At 43.1% G+C, this 18694-nt stretch overlaps 1 protein-coding gene across 1 annotated transcript in view; it reads right to left on the bottom strand.

Annotated features, from left to right (window-relative positions):
• Positions 1 to 18694, bottom strand: part of SGPP2 (sphingosine-1-phosphate phosphatase 2) — a 500448-nt gene that overhangs the window by 271077 nt on the left and 210677 nt on the right. The window lies entirely within an intron of this gene.

Genomic DNA, 18694 nt, shown 5'->3' with positions numbered 1-18694 from the left:
TTAGAAGAATGTAATCGCGAATAAGATTTGTGAACAGAAATGAAGATTAGTGTGACAACAAATCATGCAAAGTGAAATCTATTCTAAGACAAAGTAAGAGGTAATTATGCAAGTTTGAATATGGTAAACAAGAAATAATACGACCCAGTGCTAAGATTGGAGCTATCCAATGAAACCCTACACGGTGATGTGGCTCTATAGAAACTTGACTGTTGTGATCTAATAAACTACCTGCTATTTGTATCAACCATTATTGGTGTGAAATCGTACACCTGCCTTCACGTCTTAATGAACGGCAAGCCAGAGGCGGCCTGTGTGGTTAGAAATGTGTGTGGAAGGTCGTTATCCCTTGTGAAAAGAGGTGGGTGTGGTGCCATAGATGCACTCCAACAATGCCACTGTGAACTTGGCAATGAAGTTAAATAGCCAGGTATCCTGGAGAGAAGTGTAAAATGGTTATCATTTCTATGGATTGTATAGATATCCTGGCAGATCTCTGTGTTGTGGTCCTTGCAGAGATGGATGACCGAGAGTACTTGAAGTTTAGGTTTGAGAACCCCTATTAAGCTGAGTGTGGTTCCACAAAGAGATGCACCCAGACTCAAAATGCCAAGGCAGCTGAAAATTGCCCATATTTCCTGTCCGATCCACCTGAATGGGAGAAGCACATGCAACTGAGGTTTATTTATGCCTTAGTCACCCCTCGCTTGCCACCAAGGAGTAGGATCCCAAGTGAAATCCATTCAGCAGAAGATGATGAAGCAGTTCAGTAGTACTCAGGAATCCAATTCAACCGCCTGGTACACCTACAGGTAAGATGCAGAGGTGACTGAGAATTGTTTAGGGTTCAAAACACAATGCTGGTTTACCAGGAGTAAGATAGTCCCACCAAGCTTTAAAATACCAAAGTCACTTGAAATTATTCTGCCCTCAAATACCTTTTACAGGTTCTTCAAGGAGAAGATATCACAGTCCACCCCTTAAGGGATGTTATTAGATGCTGTTGTGGATGGGAGTTATTCAGGTTTCACATGTCCCTTAGCCCAACCATAAGTGAGGTAACAGAGTTACCAAAGCCTCAAATGCCACTGTCATGTTCATGGAGGCAACTTCCATTCAGCAGTAAGATTGTAAGCTGGCGGGTAATTATTGAAACCTTAATATCCTTGTGCCACACCCCAAGATGCTGTGTTAGCTGAGAGTTACTGAGGTGTCATATGTGAAATGCTGAGGAACTGTAAATTAATCAGGCCTCAAATACCACTATTAAACTCACCAAAGAATATGAAACCCCAGTCATGTTTACTTGCATGTAATAGGTATGTGCTTCTGTGAAGGTGTCAAATGAGAATACATCCCTTGCAGGTGTACCCTAACATAAGATGGTCAGAAATTATCAGGCCTCAAACAATCATGTACCCTCATTGTGTCCACCCATACGTTAGATGCTAAGACGGCAAGAATTACCTTCCATCACATACATCTAACAGGTCTGTGGTCGGACAAGGTACACCACTTAAATCCACCTAGATGCAAGATGCACAGGTGCCAAAAAATTACTAAGGCCTATGTACTTCAGTCATGTTCACCTAGATGTGTGATGCCAAGAATACTGAGAATTACCCAAGTCTCAAAAACCCTTGTCAGGTTAAAAGAGGAGTAGTGAGTAAGAAATCCTGGTCAAGATAGTTAATACTGTCAGTGTGATTCGTTGCTGTTGTGCCCCTCTATCCTCAAAATAACTTGCCTTCTTAAATACCCAAAAAGGTCATGGTAAACTGTTCAGGCTTATCGTCCAAACAAGTCCTAGGATAAAACTGAATGCGGTCAGACCGCATTCAGTTTTATCCTAGGACTTGTTCGACGATTAGCTTGAACTATTTGTCATGACCTTTTGGACGATAAGCCTGAACAGTTTACCATGACCTTTTTGAGTATTTCAGAAGGCAAGTCCAAATGGGAAGCTCACGGTTTACCTTGGGAAGAGGGACTTTGTTGATCACATAGACGTTGTGGATCCAGTTGATGGCGTGGTCTTGGTTGACCCTGAATATTTGAAAGAGAGAAAAGTGTTTGTGACGTTAACCTGTGCATTCCGCTATGGACGAGAAGATTTGGATGTCCTGGGACTGACCTTTCGGAAGGACCTTTTTGTGGCCAAGATACAAGCCTTTCCTCCAGTTCCTGAAGAGACGAATACCCTCACACGCCTGCAAGAACGCCTCATCAAAAAGCTAGGCGAGCACGCCTACCCCTTCATATTTGAGATTCCTCCCAATCTATCCTGTTCAGTCACCCTGCAGCCTGGACCTGAAGATACAGGGAAGGCTTGTGGTATTGACTACGAAGTGAAAGCTTTCTGTGCAGAAACCCTAGAAGAAAAAATCCACAAAGGAGCTTGTTGTCAAGAATTCCTGTCATACAAGGGAAACACGCCCTTATGTAAACAGGAGAGCTGTTACATAACTCAAGGGAAACACGCCCTTATGTAAACAGGAGAGCTGTTACATAACTCAAGGGAAACACGCCCTTATGTAAACAGGAGAGCTGTTACATAACTCAAGGGAAACACGCCCTTATGTAAACAGGAGAGCTGTTACATAACTCAAGGAAAACACGCCCTATAAAGGGAGGAACCGGGAGGTACAAGGCTGTCGGATATTGTGTTTACACCGACGTACCTGCTTCGTGAAGAGCAGTGTTCCGGAGTGGTGCTCCAGTAAGGCAAGAACGGAGGTAGGTCGAGTCGTTACTCCCTGGGCCGTGTCTTGCCCCATCGTCGCCTCTGAAGGACCCGGAAGCTCTACCGGTCAACCATTGAGCTTCGCTTTTTGACTCGGCTGAGTCCAAGCGCAGTGGCGCTTTTGCTGGTTGGAGTCGTAACTCCCAGCCCGACCAGAGACACAGGGACTGCCAGCTGTAACGCACACCAGGAGGTGTTTGCCGCGTTACAGACTCGGAAGTCCACAGGATCGATCGAGCGGCTGCTCTCGGTTCAGTCTTCTTGCTTGTGATTGGGGTATTGGTTGACGCATCACCAGGAGGTGACTCCGCGTCCCGGTGCAGTCTGAGGAAGAGGTTGAGCGGCTGCTCCCTTCAGGTAGAGACCCCGGCTGGGTGTTTCCCTGACTCCTCGATTCTCCCCAACACTCTTCGTGCCCCTCACAGCCTACCGATTGGCATTGTCGGCCATTTCATTTCTGCCCTCTGTTGGCATACGCCGGGATCGGCGTATATGCAGAGGACGGTTAGGACCATCCGTGCTGTGGGCTGGTAACGTACTTAGCCTGGAGGATTCCAGTGACTATAACTTTTGTTTGTTCTTTGTATTTTATTTGCCTTCATTAAAAGAACTAACCCTTCACAAGTGGTTGCGTCCTCATTGTCGTGTCTGTTAAACGATCCTGAGACGTTCAGGGCGTTACACTTGTGCGAATTGCTATTCAAACACCATGGAGATAGGCATTTGACTTGATACCCTACCAATGATGTAGTACTTGAATGGTGGATTTATCACACCTATTTTGAGCCTTGAAAAAGTCATTGTACCTATTAAGTACAGACGAAACACGCGTTGGCTGCTTTGGATACTGGACGGTTGTGTCTGCATACTGGATATTGGGTCCTTAAACTAATAAAGAGGACAATTTTGGAAAACTCTGATAACCATTGCATCCTGTCCGGTGATTTTCATGGAATATTGTGAATCCTCCAAGGACTTTCCTCATATCATTTCTACACTCATCATAGATGTTGGTCCTTAGACCAAATGGCATATTGATGGACTTCCTATATTTTGAAATAAGGGTGTGCTTAAAAAAGCTGATTTTCTTTAAATAATGGTTACATTAAATGTCAGAGAATTCATACAATAAGCTTAGAACCAGAAAAAAGAATAACAAGTGTTTAACCCCTTCTGTGCCACGCCCTTTCCCCCTTCTGTGCCGGGCGTTACATTAGTGGGCGGGTTTCATGACGAGATAGTCTCGTCATGGGCACAGAAGAGGTTAAACAGTGTAATAACAACCATTGTGTGCTTGATCACCAGGTTTTCAGTTTAGAAACTTGATGTTTTTACACCAATCAAACTAACAAGGCAGAGAAGGAAAACTTTCCACTTCTCTGGTGAACATGCTGTAGCTGCAGCTGCTAAGGAATATGAACTTGCAGAGAGGTGCCTTGGGAGGAAGAAGGGTAGAGTAGCATGATCTTTCACAACTTGATTATGGTGATAAGAAGAGGCTTTGTTAGCACATTTTCTGTAGCAAAGAAAAAGCCATGCACACATGACTCCTTCTCACTCCATAGGCTATCCTTAGTAATAAAGGTGTGGTGGAGTAGGGTGGTGAGACATATGGATAGGTTGCTTAAGGGAGATGCCGAGTGGCTGAATTCTGACTGCTGGCCCGATGACAGCCTAAGGTGTGTGGGTAAATTACACATGACCTGTCATAATGAAAGCATACAAAATGAACACACCCATATGAGCAGGATGGGGGGCAACATTAGGGAACTTATGTGTGATGAAAATATGATCAGGTTCTAGCTAACACTCAATCTGATCTCTAGGTTAACTGTTAATATGTTTGTAATCATTCTGATAATTCGTATACACATGGTGTAGACAAGTGCTGCATAGTAAATAATGATCTGCTCATTGCTATATCTGGAAATAGAGATATCCTGGTTACTATCCAGAGTACATATTTGCTCCTACAAATGCCAGGACTCTCCCATTAAATGTATCGTAGCAGTGCTGAGAAGTGCAGGCACTTTCCCTTTCATATAAAGAAATGCAGGTACTCAGTATTGGGCAGTACCTGGTCACTTAAAATACTGCATTTACTACTAAAAGGTGTGTGTGCGCGTGTGTACACTGATTTGGGACACAAGGGCAGGGCTTGATTTATCATCACCTGCAGACAAGATATTCTTTGACATGTGTGTCTGACTCCTAACTCTCCCCAACCAATAGAGCATTAGTAACTAGTGAAGGGTTGAGAAATACCGGCCAGTTCTCCTCTTCTCCGAAAAGGGTGTATTTTCATTTGTGGCTATTGTGATCTACCGAATGTGACGCCAAGAATATTGGGGTGAACATGACAGAAAAAAAGGATGCCTACCAACTCGGATCTCAGCTCCCTCTTATCGTAGGGACCAGGCCTCAAAATACGCTAAGAGATGAGGTTGACCAACCTTGACATTCTCTATTCTTTTTAAAGTAGGATGCTAACTCTCTAACTTACAACCAGCGGCGGCTCCTTTGCTGTGGCAGAGTAGCGTCGCCCCCTTCCCTCCCCCCCAAAAAATCAGGAAAGGAAAAAAGAAAACTATAATAAGTTTTATTATCATTTTATTTTTCCTTTCCTGCTGAGTCTTGGGGGCAGGGCCAGGGCGATGACTGGATGAGTGGTAGTGCACTGCCTTCAGTGCATACGACGGTTTGGCCAAACAGTCATGCGCATTGAAGCGCTCTCCAACCCAGCTGCGTTGCTGGGTTGGAAAGAGCGGGCAGAGGCTCCCAGTCTGCCTGAAAGCGCAAATATAGGGCGCTCAGGCATATCCTGAAGCTGCTCTCACGCATGAGAGCAGCTTCAGGATTGGCCCCATGGCAGTCTGGGAGCCTGTGGCTGCGAGAAGAGGAGCAGAGGAGCGCAATGCGGCTGGCTGCCGGTACGTTTATTATTATTTTTATTTTTATTTTGACAACCCGCTAACCCTATGCTGCCCCGTCCACCCCAACCGCCCGCCCACCCCGCCACTCTTTCACAACACCGCCCGCTACTGCTTGCAACCTCAGTGTTGTAAAGTGCTGTAAGTGAAATGTGTACTCTAAACAAAACAAATGCACATTAAACAAGGCGTTCTGTGGTTTCGGAGGTACCGATGGAGGCAAGTGAATATATGATCCTGGAGGCAATGAGTGTATATTTTTGCATCATGACTGCCAACATCAATTCTACACACATAAATAGAAATTAAATTCCTTTTGGAAGGGATGAAAAAAACATGTACCGTTCATTTTCCACCTCTTCTAGTAATCATCTGAAAAAGTTCAATGGCTAGAACGGAAACATTTGCTAGCCTACAATACTAGCTAGTCAATAACTTAAAAAGTGTCAAAATCTATGAATTTAAAAAAAAGAAAATATGTAGGTGATTTGGGGGGCTGGGATGAACCTGTCTATCAAAGTAATAAATGAGAATTGTCAGGTCCCGGATATGAAGCGAGGTTCATAAATAAAGATAGTCCATGCAGGCTTTGCCAGTGCTTACTTGGTAAAACTAAATATTAATAGGGGTCCACAGCTCTTCTTAGGGACCATCAAATGCCAGGGTTTCTGAATATTAAGACTGCTAACCCTAGTCTGGCGATACTTCACGCCTTTTTCTCCCTCCATCCTACACTTATTTAGCTCAATCAGCGGGTTCTACTTTATCCCTACTTTCTATTAATTTTGTGTTTTCTGCATTTTCAGATTGTAAGCATTTTTCAGGTGCATAAACCCTTGTGCCAACACCTCCCAAAATTGTAGTGTTTGGTTTGTTGTCTAAACTTACTTCACACTTGTAGGTATAACTTTAGAATTTGGAGCAGGTTTCATAAAGGGCGCAGCAAATATTTTTGAATATACATAAATGTACGAATTTGTGAATGGTCACAACATTTGCAACGCTGACTCCTCACACTCCCATGGGAACACCCCTTCCCCATTCAAAGCTTGGATGTGGGTGCAAATTCACTGCACCTGGCATGTTTATCACTGTTGTAAGTGTACCCTGAAAAGAAAAAATAGCAGATCGCGATATAGTGAAGTGGCAGCTGATTCTCCTGTGCTACGTTTTGAACACGTCGATTCGACTTACCAAGCAAAAAATACTTTTTCGAGCAGCCCTTAACTCTGGAGATTCAATTAATAAATCAATAGAAAAGAGTGCTGTTTTTTAACTTAAAAGAATCAACTTTCATAGGGTGCAGTAAGTCATTAGTGACATTCAAAGACATGCCGCTTTGCAGGTGTGGCTCAGAAAGAACTGAAACACAGACACATTTTTCGTTCATACCTAATTTGTAAGGAATAAGGATTTAATCATAATAATCTCTTCTATATCAGCTCTTGGCCAAAGCAAAATATCGGTCGTTATATATCCTTATTAGTATTCGGTAAAAAAAAAAAAAAAAGGTTAAATTAGAATTATACAGAAGTAAGATATTAAGAATTTAACTTGGGTTAAAGAAAAAAAATCTTTGATCACTTACAAATAAGTGGTGAATTTCAGTGGTTTTTTTGGGTTATAAAACAGTGGCAGGCTTGCCTATACCTCCACTTTAACCTTTGTTTTTTTCAGTAAACTTCTATAGTTTTTTTTTTAAACGTAAATTAATATCATATCACGAATTGTGTGCGGCCCACCCCCTTCCGTGGCGGACCTTTGGCTGTGTGCCATGGCAGAATTGGCCGCAGGACAAGCATGTGAGCAGACTATGCCCAATAACCGGCAGGCGGCTACCATCCTCTTTTACACAAATTTGTCTGTGCACAGCAGAAGATTGGTCGCAAGGCCTGGCCTACGGTCAGGCCCTGCACCCAACCTCCTGAGGCCTACCAAAACCTGCCTCCCATGCACAGACTTCGGCAATGCACGGTGGGTGTTGGCTGCTGCCTGGCCAGCGAGAGGGCCCCGTGTCTAACCCCCACAGGCGGCCTACTCCCTGCTACACATGGCCTTTGGCATTATGTGACTTGGTATTGGCTGCATGGCCTGGCCAATGGCCAGCTCCTGCTCCCAACCCCCTGTTGGCGGCCAACCCCCATTGAGAGACCAACCATCCATGGAGCCCCACTCCACATTCTTCATTTTAACTTGTTTGATTTTTTTGGTCCCATAGGACTCCTATGGGAGCAGAAAGGTGTGCACAGGCTCCCATGATAGTCCCGCGAGACCATACAGGCCCATGCTGTGTCCCATTGAACAAAAAGCCCCAAAAATATTTTTGTTATAATTTTGGCCCCTTAGGCATCCTTCTGGGCACTGACAATGTGGTTAGGGGGTCACGGTATCCCTATCCTGCCCCCTTCTATGTGTTTTGTTTCAGTATCCCTGTAATGGCTGCTGCAATCACTCTTATGTTATGGACAGCCAATCAGAGAACTGGGTCCCGTGGGCCCGGCAAATCATAATACTTTATTTTGTTGTTTTTGTCCCCCCCCCCCCTCCCACTGCACTAAATTTTTTAAGTTCCATTTCTGAAAAACAGCTGAACAGATTTACACCAAATCACAAAAGCATAGTTTCGGAGCAAAGATCTACTGTTCTGACAAAGTTGGTGGAATTCCGTTCAGCAGCTTTCTCTGCATCGCTGATCAATTTTGCCACTGGAAACTGGATGGGGAAAAGTATTTTACACCCCCTCCTTTTTTGGCCCACGTTTGGTGGCTCACCCTGAAAACCCTGAAACTTTCCAGGAAGAAGCGAAGGTAGATCAAGCTTAAAAAAAAATAAGTTTAGTGACGATTAGTCAAACAGCACTCTTTCTATGGAGATTCTGACTACCGTATAACCACACAAGTGCAGACAGCCACTTTACAATCCTCATAGGATGATCAATATAAAAGAATAGCAGCTTCTCTGTTCTTAGCTATAAAAAATAAAAACCTTCAACATATTCAGCATATGAAAGCATAACTCAGGAAGAAGGCGTTTGTGAAATAAAGGGAGATGCTCGGATGCATATATAAAATATCCAGGTCTATATACACAAAGGAAGTATTATGAAAAGACAAGTAGCATACAGTAGCCTGTGCCACAGTAACTATACAGCAGACATCAACAAAAAAAGGAATAGATGATCACAAAATGATAATTACATTAAAAGCCACTAAATTCTGGACAACATTCACTATATCAAAGTTCAAATGTGCATAACAAAATAATACAAATATGTACATTTGTATCACAACTTCTAGCCCATTGATTTATAAATGGCAGTTGGCTTTAAAAAATGTTTTTTGAACATTAGACTTTTGATAGCTTGTGGCATCTGGGTCTTTCACTTGTCATTTCTCTCTGAGAGAATTGCTCTTCATGCCCAGTCGTTCTCCAGTGCTCATCTTCCTTCTTGCCAAGTGACTCTCTGCACTGGTCTTTCTACAACTGTCATGTATCATGTAGGACTAATAGCACGGCATCCAATTTGTCATTAGCAACTTAAACCTCTACCCCTTTTTTAGGTCGAAGCCTACCAGGCAGCACAGCTGTCTGGTTTGCTAACAACATCTTGGGGACATTCTGAATGCATCCCTTGGAATGCATTACACCCATTGCTTGCCATTGGCTTTGTGTTTTGTAACTCACATTTGGTTGCTTTCTATTTGCTGGCTTTATTAGATTAGGCTGTCCAGCTTGAGCTCGTCTCTACTATGGAACATAGCCTAGTTACTGTATTCTTCCATGAGTGCTCACTTTCTGTAACCAGGCCTATAAATCTTGTTCTTATCTAGTCACATTTGCTATGCATTTCAAGGCCGGTGTGAAATGTTAGGCTCTGCCTTCAAGGAAGCTTGGTGATTACTTTTCTTTCTCTGCCTTCTAAGTGAGAGGATTTATGTGGCAACCTTGCTGTGAAAGGCTTTTTCTAGCACACAACTATTTAAATGTCTGTAAATAATCTATCAGAATTAGGAAAGCACAAACAAAGCACATGTTTGTAATTCTTAAGTGTGGTGGAAACAAATATTTTAATACGATCAAAATAAATCAATACACTAGGTGATGACATTCACACATCGTTTGTGTGTTGCATACTTTAATCAGTAAAAGTGTATGTCTCGGCAAATGAATGTTCAGTACAATTGAAAATGTGTTTGTCTGTAATGCCAGTGGTATACCACACCATACACATGCAACACTACGCCACTTCACACCAATCCTCAACAATCTACTCCACTCTACAGTATGACACTCTTGGCCACACAACTCCACATGCCACTTCATGCCCCTCCACTGTAAGACACACTATGACACGCCACTCTACTCTCCAACATGCTACTCCACTCTACGCTCCTCCACTCCGCTCTATTCCCATTACTCTATGATAGGCCACTCTATGGCCAGACAGTCTACGACACACCACTCTGACACTTTACGCCACTCCATACTACTCCACTCTATGCCACTGCAGTCTACTACATGACACTACGCAACTTCTTTTACGCCACTCCAATTTCCTTCACACTATGACACTACTCCACACCATTCCACAGTGCTCTAATATATTCCACTCAACAACACTACGCCACTCCACACTACAACTTTACTGCATTCTGCAACACTTTACTTCCTTCCATTCAATGCCCCTCCACTCTACAACACTCTACTCCCTCCATGACACTCCACTTCAGTATACGCCACTCCACGACACACTCCCCCACAACACTCTATGCCACTCCATTCTATGACACTCTACCTCACTCTATGCCACTCTACACTACGACAATATGCTACACTCTACGCCACTCTACTCCACAGTACGCAACTCCCTCCATGCCACTCCATGCCACTTTATTCCACTCTATGACAACACTCTGTCACTCCACTCTAGTCTATTCTATGCCACTCCACTGTACGACACTCTACTTCACTCCCCTTCCACTTTACGACACTCCACAACACTCCATTCGAACCCAGTCTTCTCTACGCCACTCTAAGCCACTTGACTCTACGAACTGCACTCCACACCACTAACTTTTAGCCATGCTGAACAGCAGTCACGTTGGTGTACAACACGGCTAAAACACATTGGTTTTGCCAATAGCTCTTGAACAGGCAAGACCTATTGGCCTTGCCAATGCTCGTCTCATGAGAAATTCATCACTCATCTTATATTTCAAGTTCCACAATAAGCTTTTAAGATGTCGGTCTATACCACACAATAATTCAAATGTGTAGTATGTAAATACATGTTGGCTGTATTGCCTCGCAACCTCTTTTTCCATAATCAATCTGACGGTTCCGGCTTCGGTTATCTAGGTCCACGTTTTGGCCTTTTAAGCACCATCCCACAGTCGCTCAAAGTTGAAACGCACGAGGCTTCATAAATACAGACTCTCTTAGAACTGCTCCAACATGAAAGACGCCGAGCAGACGTAGCAAAACATGGCCTACCAGTGGAAAAACAATTTAGCTACCAGAATAAACAAACACACACTATGCCAGGTCCTTTCGTTACTTCCTGCTCAACACTTTCAGAGTATGTCATCTCTCAAGACTCGTGTTTCAGATTTCCTGGTTGAAACAAGTTTATTTTCCTTTTCCTCTCTCGCAGGAAAAAAGCTCAGGTCTTCTCCACCCGCCCACATGAGAAACTAAATAGCCATAAGCGGGCTGAGTCCCAGCTGGGTGGATGCGGATTAGGTCTGATCAAAAGAACAAGCAGATGGGACAGGCTGTGTGGAAAAAATGTGCGTCTGCAGGTTTCCAGTCATCAAGAGAGAGGGTCGTCTTTCAGATAATGATAGTGGGGACTCCAGAGCACCAAACTTGCTGAGGCCACACCCTGGCAACTGTACTGCAGCCAGACACAAAGCAAAAAAATAAAACCACGCGCACACAGCGACGTTTGGCATTTTGCAGCATTTAAAAGATCAGATCATTTACATATTTGTGCAAATCCGAATGAAATTACCCACATTTTTCAAATTATCAGTTACAAGGTTTGATGAAGACATCCCATATAATTTTTCTTTTTCTTTTAAAGTTAGTACAAATGGGTGCATCAGATCAAGCCCACGTTGCTGTAGTTCTGCTGAAGAGCTACTTTGCAGGGATTCTCAATTGCTGACTGACATCGACAGGAGGCGCTGCGGCTCTGCTCTGACTTGTTCGGTTCATTGCCCATCATGATGTTGTCCCAAAATTTCAGAAATGTTGGTTTAGTGTATAAAAAATATGATAAGCAGATATGAAGAATTTAGAAACATGAAGAATTTAGAGACATGAAGAAACAATACACTGCAAAGACCTAGTGAAAGAGAATAACGAAGAAGAAAGAAAAAGTTGTCACACAGTTGCCTTAAAAGGACTACAAAGATACACAAGGTCTTGCAGCGGATTGAGTAAACACCTGCAATGGTGTTTGTGGGCAGGGAGATTGACCAAAAGCAGTTGTGGAGGGGTTAGAAAATGCTGGAGGCTTCGTGTCAATATTCGGGTTAGATCTGAGGAAAGGCTACGAACCTCAGGATATATGTTATATGCTCGTTTTGATGTAAACCTTAATTTATGCCCACGGGTAACCTGTAAGGGAACTTTGCGAGACTTTGAGCGTACAGGGCCACAGAGGTGCCTAAAACCTTATGACTGTTCATTTTTGTGCAGTATTTTTGCCTTATTTTGTATAAAAAACAAAAACTCAATGAAATAAAAAAAAAAAAGCACAAGATCACTGGCTACCTTGATTTAGAGTCATTGAAATGTTTCTTGAAACTTTTAACTTCCACAGGTGTGAGAGAAACTTTAGCTGAGGGTAGCAAACTATGGGATTATGAAGGACTTTACACAGATTAAAAAGACCACATTGTTACATGTTAGAATTTTAATTTTTTTACATTCTTATCAGTTATTGGTAAGCATTTTGCTCATACTAGGGGAAGACAAAGTATCACATTAATACCATGCATATACATATGCATCTTCATCAATGAGCAATACAATAGAAACAAAAACTAACATAAAATGGTGCAGTCACAGCATCATCAATGATACAATGCTAGGAACGCAGTCCTACTTCTCCCTCCATCCCATCTCCAACCAGCTGGCACCTCCAATCCGGCTGTAGCTCGTCCCTCCACATGCAGCCATTCATACCCCTCCCTCAGCACTTCTAGGAAACCCCCTAGGTCTCTCCTCCCCTCCACTCACTGTGCGCCCTCATCGACCTCCGCCATCCCCCAATACCCTCAGATCACGCCCCGGAGTGTGAGAAGGCTCTGTACCCTACCCTGTGATGGCGTACCCTGGTCATCATCATTCGCTCCCGACCCTATGCATATTCTCCAGCATTGTAGCCCAGACCTCTTACTCCTCTTGAAGTCTCATCTGCACATCTTCAGCTATGGCCCACTCTACCACATCTCTGTACCACAGTGTGATGGAGGAGGCCCTTATACCCAGCCACCCAATGGCCACCCTCCGTAGAGCCAATACCAAGCCTGCCTGGAGGAACCTCCATCTAATTTTGCCAACGCTGTCACCTCCCTCATCTTTGGGACCACCCGTAGCCAGTAATCATATCCATATGGACACTTCCATGCCATATGCAAGAAGGAGACCCCTCTCCTCTGTACCTGGGACAATCCACCCACCTGCCCACATACCTCCTGCTAAGCTTAATTGGTATTAAGTACGTGTGGAGCAAATAATTAAAACGTGCCAGTTTGAATCTAGCATTGCTCGTGACCTTCACTAACTCGCAGGTCGCGCTCCATTCCGGATCAGTGAGGGGTGCCAGCAATACCTCCCCCGCGCTTGCCGCAGGCTCGCCCCGGCCCGATCTGCCCTAAGTGACTCATAAAGGTGAGTAACCATGCCCCTCATCGACATGGCGTTAGCATTAGTTGCAGGGTGCCCATCAATTGGGGAATGTTAGGGAAATCTGTCCATATTTCTCACGCCATGCTCCCCAGCTTCACATAGTGCAGGAACTGCCCCCCTCCGCAAACGCCTCTCGTGCTTCTGCGGAGGGGATGAACACCAGGTAGAGATCACCCAAGATTTCACACCCCTCCTCCCTCCATCTCTCTACAGACATGACCTCCCCAATACATCTGAATGGGAGCAGAGTCCACATGTCCAGCTCCCTAGTGAAACGCAGTCGCTTGATCACTCTGGTGAGCACTCGCTCCCACACCGCTGACACCTGTCTGACCTGATACGGGGTCCAGGTGTCATATGTGATCCAGGCGTGAGCAGTTCCATCAAGGAGTGGGCACCGTAGGTACTTCAAGCAGTCTTGTCTCCCAGGGATCATCCCCAGATGCCTATTGGGCACCAAACTGCAGTTTGGGTGCATAATAGTAGAGCTCCACGTCTGAGAGGCCCAGTCCGCCCTCCAACAAGTCTGGCCTGAGCTGTGGCAGGGGGACTTGGCTCCTCCTCCCAGCCCACACAAGGGAAATCATCAAACTGTTCAACGTCTTGAACAAACTAGACGGGAGCATATAAGGCACATTTTGGAGTGCATATACGCACCCGGGAAGGAACACCATTTTCGCCACAGTGACTCTACTCATCACGGAGAGCAGCATTGTGTTTCAGAAGCGAATAGACTTCATTAATCAGTCCACCAATGGCTGAACACAATGCCGTTGCTGATCTTCCATTGTGTCTCCCACCACGGTACCAAAATACTGTAAGTGAGTGGTCTCCCATTGCAACCCCAATTGGATCAGCGACTTCCTTTTATTAACACACAGACCACCACCTCCTAAAATGTTTCCAACCATGTCAGACTCTGCAGTACCGCCTCGGCAGGGTGCTGCAGGAAGAACAAAACAACATCTCGTAGAGGGAAATCAGATGCGTAACATCTGTCCACGATGCCTGCATCTCCCATATCTTTCCGAAGCTTTGAAATCAATGGTTCCATCGCCAAGGGGAGAGCAGGCTTAGAAATGAGTGTTTAAATTGATTGCCATGTAGAACCACTGTTAACCCATTACCTATTCTCAGTAATACTATGGACCAAAGCACTATGCATAAAATCCCTCAGTGAGCAGATAAGAATTTAAGGAATTTGCCAGGCATGGACCCAATCATTCCTCCACAATCACAGGCAACATATTGGGATTGGCTATTTCCAGTCGTAAAACAATTCAATTCAAATAATCTTTACTCAGAAAAAAATTCTATAAAAGATATATGCATATAAAAACACAATTCTATATATAAAATATTTAAAACGTTCAAATACACAGAACATAAAATAAATTTAAAAGTGTGCAAATACAGCTTTGTTATAGTAATATAAAAAAAGATGGATGTCATGTACTGATTATTAGAGCAAAGTACTGTGCAAAGATGCATAAACTTATTAATCTGACTCATAGTGCAATATTTCCAAATGGTCATAGGTTTTTCTTCGCTTAATTGCATTAAAATACAAATGTAGATACTGTGCAACACAACTCTACTGTATTTAAATTATAGAAATAATCCAGGGCATCCTTAAAATAAAACAATTTTTACTGGTTTTAAAAGGCGTTTCCTAATGTCCTGATAAAATGTACACAACATAATCAAATGTTCAGTTGATTGTACAGATATTCCGTTGCAGGGACATTTGGGTACATTTTTTTCCACACACTCCCATTTTTGGAAATGCAACCGCATAATGTAAGATACCTAATCATAGCCTTGCGAGATAAAACCTTTCCTGTGCATTATTTACAAGTAATTCATAGTTTGGGATGTCATTACAGGAGAAGCCTTTGATATTTTTTTGCACAGTAATTTTGCTTCTTTCCCTGGAACTTTTCCTGTCCTCCATAAAGCTCATAAGGAGCTTCTTTAATTCTTTTTGGCTATAACACAAAATGCTTGCAGGGTCACCCAGGAAGATTTTTTTAATCTATTATCATTAAAAGGCTCTTCACATGACCAATCCAGGTAATTTTGTCTCTCCCGTCAAGAGCTAGGCAAGCATGAATGAACTCTTTAGTGAACTTGGTTCCAGACTTAGTCCAAAGACTATGCCAAAATAAAAGTGCATTATTGTGAATGGTATCTTCAATGTGAGGAACTGCTAGTTCACTATGAACGATATGAGAGGACGTAGATTGTAGTACAGCCAAAAGTAGGCGCAAAATGTTATTCGCCACTGTTCGTCATACTTTGCTAGTTGATAGCCCCCACAGTGCTGCCCCATGCATTACACTGTCAATACATTTGCTTTTATACAAGAGTAGCATCTACTTTATAGGTTAGTTCCAATTTTGGATGCAAACCTGAATGTTGATTCTGATGTTCTAATGAATTTAAATTTAGTATTGTTTAAAAGAGGGCTCCAAAAGCAAAGCCAGATTTAGAAAACTGAACACGCAAATAGGAGAACTGATCTGTTAATGCCTGTCCCTTGACCAAGTGAGTTTTCTTCTTCATTTTGACTGTACCACAAGCCATAACATGAGTTTTGGTCAGGTTTAGACTCATGTCTTTATCCTCCATAAATGTGGCAAATCCATCAATTAAACGCTGTAAGCCTTTAACAGTGAGTGATAGTAAAACTGTGTCATCGGCATATAAGAGTATTGGGGTCGGGTGTCTACCAACTACAGGGGGATCCGCCTTCAATTTCGAAAGTAACCATCTACCTCATTTACATATAGTGAAATAAAAGTGGTGCAAGAACTCACCCTTGTCGAATGCCCCTCATAACTCTAAAACCTGAGGTGCATCCTCCATTCACACCATAACGAACATAGGCAGTCAGATTACCATAAAGCTGCGACAGAAAGGAAATAATGTCTGGAGGAGCACCCAACTGTACCAGAGTTTCCCACTACTTTGCATGATTAACTAGGTCAAACGTGCTACTTAAGTTGGCAAAGCACAAGAACAGATGGCCTTGCTTAGCTATTGTGTATTTGCTCACTAGCAAATTTAAATTGGTACATTGCTCTAAGGTGCCAACGTTGCTCCTAAAGCCAAGCTGTGAATCATTGAGCTCCATTACCCAGGTCTCTAATCTTCCTAATAATATCCTGCCCAACAGTTTGACTGACGCATCAAAGGAGGGAAATCCGTCTATAGCACTGTGCATCTCCCCTGCTTACTTTATTCAAAATCTTAACTAGGATATTTTCAGCCCATGTTGCTAGTATACATACTTTTGAAGCTGATGTGCATACCCGGGTGAAGATAGGTCACCAGAGTGCCATTTGTAATTTATATGCATCTATAGTAGGGGTTCCTAACCTTTTCTGTACTGAGAGCAACTCATGTTCAAGGAAACACATTCAGAGCTACTAGTATAATTAGTGTTGTATAATGTCAATTTGTTTTATATGTATAATAATTCAACCAAGCAAAAGCTTTCTAATGTAATAGGCTGGGCTGCACAAAGGTGAGATACTCAGAGGTAGCTGGAGAGTTACAGCAGCTCACAAGCTACTGATTGGAGATTCCTGGTCTATAGGGACTCTGTCAAAGCCTGGGTCCTTTACATTTGCACATCTTTCGAAGGCTAGATTTACTTCCATCAGTGAAGCTGGGAGTAAGTAAGGGGGCAATTACAATTATTTACTCGTAGACGGAGGGTCACATCTATATTATCCGGGTTGAAGATCCTACCAATAAGGGCTAACCAGTTGGCTTGTTGGACATGGGACTTGACTATGGGGGTGGTTATATCCCTAAGAAATGGCTGATTTACTGTTCTCCAAAATAGGGTACTATCCCTAGGTTCTGCTGCCTGCTTTAGATCTTCCCATGCCCTTTCATGGAGCTGGACCTTTCTTTTCTCTAGCGTATGGTCATATCATATTCAATAATATTGTACTCTATTTCTTGGGGATGCCTGTAAAGCCCTTTAAAGGTTCTCGTCGGCATGTAAACATTGGTGATCAAACCACCCACGTTAATATGAATTGTTGGTTTTGGTTCTAGTTTTTAAACTTGCTGCTATTGAAGCTCTAAGTCTACAAAATGCCATGAGTATTTTACGGGGACATAAGTCCCATTCAGTACAGGCGACAAAATTCCTCTTCATTAGCTTTGATAATTTTTTCCAACAGGACAGTTCCATCAATGCCTGACCATTTCAGACTAATCCCATTAAAACCTTCAGTTGCAATATGCAATACGCTCATCTTTGTTTTGGGTCTTGATGTTAAAAGTTAGCAGCAATGGTAAGTGATCGCGAAAGGCACTGGGGCTACTCTCAATAAGTCCAATGTTGCCATGCCACATTTAGATATTAGGTGTGATCAATAATCAAAGATTGGCTCCCTCCCTGAAAGGTAGGCAACAGGGCATTTCCCATTTCCCATTCCCATATGTTGAGTCATCAGTTCAAAATTGTATGTATAGATCAGTTCATTAAGGGTCTCCCCATATTGTGAGAAGTTGGCCTGGTATATGCTGTTCACTAATTAAAGTGGACACCTTGCACCAGTACAATTCGACTCTTATGGCAGTAGGTTTAAGACAACCTTTAAAGAAAGCTATCCTAGTGGTAGCTGTGGAGAGCAGCCTTCAGGCTAAGTCTTCAGAGGAATGTAAAGCACCTTGTTTTACCTTATAATCTCGTGAATCACTAAATGAAAGGACACCACACAGGTATATATATATCAAATATATATATGTATTTATTACTAACAACTCTCTGCTAATCTCCTTATGAGATTAGAAGTCAGGAACATATGCACAAATCAACGTTTCACAATAAATTAAGCACAAATATGGCTGGGGCCCTAGGGGCGTACCAGACCATATACTAAAAAAGAGACTTAGAGATAAGGACTTGCGAGGGGACAAGGCCTAGGGCCTTCAGAAGCGCTGGGGCCTCACAAAACCACCCAAGACAGGTAAGTAAAGGACCCACGGGAGACGCATGCAGTGTGGGAACACAGCCGCGAATCCCTATTGACTTCAATGGAGCAAGTCGCGATTGGAAATTTTAGGATACTTCGGGAGA

The sequence above is a fragment of the Triturus cristatus genome, chromosome 11 (assembly GCF_964204655.1).
Source record: "Triturus cristatus chromosome 11, aTriCri1.1, whole genome shotgun sequence".
NCBI lineage: Eukaryota > Metazoa > Chordata > Amphibia > Caudata > Salamandridae > Triturus > Triturus cristatus.
This window is presented reverse-complemented; position numbering and strand designations above follow the sequence as displayed.